This window comes from Eimeria mitis, genomic scaffold, assembly GCF_000499745.2.
Source record: "Eimeria mitis Houghton genomic scaffold, Emh_scaff298, whole genome shotgun sequence".
Taxonomy (NCBI): Eukaryota; Apicomplexa; class Conoidasida; order Eucoccidiorida; family Eimeriidae; genus Eimeria; species Eimeria mitis.
In genome coordinates, this window is record NW_013571322.1 from 6602 (window position 1) to 7174 (window position 573).

Below are 573 nucleotides of genomic sequence, written 5' to 3' on the forward strand. Positions count from 1 at the left end.
GCTAGCTAGCTGTATCACCTAGCTAGCTAGCTAGCTAGCCGGCTAGCTAGCTATACCACCTAGCTATCTAGCTAGCTAGTCAGCTAGCTAGCTATATCACCTAGCTAGCTAGCTAGCTAGCTAGCTAGCTAGCTAGCTAGGTGAGCGTAGCGGCTAGTTTGTTAGTGTAGAAGCCGTTGCCGTCTAGGGCCTCAAGAAGCAGCGCCAGGCGCTGAGCTAGCTGGGGGCAGACAGCAGCAGCGTGATGCATCTGCTGCTGCTGCTGCTGCTGCTGTTGCTGCTGCTGGTTGCTGCAGCTGCTGCTGTAACACTCGGCAGCTACTCGTGCTGCTGCTGCTGCTGCTCTGCGGTGTATGTGCAGGTCCCCCTCACCCTCAGCTGGTAGTGCTGCTGCTGCTGCTGCTGCTGCTGCTTCTCTCAATAAACCAACAACAGCAACAGCAGCACGACGGACGTTAAACCGAATTGCTGCAGCACAGCAGCAGCAGCAGCAGCAGCAGCAGCAGCAGCAGCAGCAACAGCAGCAGCAATGACTGCTACAGCAGCAAACCTCCCACCCACCGCATCTAACAC

The 573-nt window shown here is 56.7% G+C and overlaps 1 protein-coding gene across 1 annotated transcript in view; it reads right to left on the reverse strand.

The window, feature by feature from the left end:
* Positions 1-573, reverse strand: part of EMH_0007090 (uncharacterized protein) — a gene marked incomplete at both ends in the record, with an annotated part of 10814 nt that overhangs the window by 2813 nt on the left and 7428 nt on the right. The gene's annotated exons all lie outside the window — the stretch shown is intronic.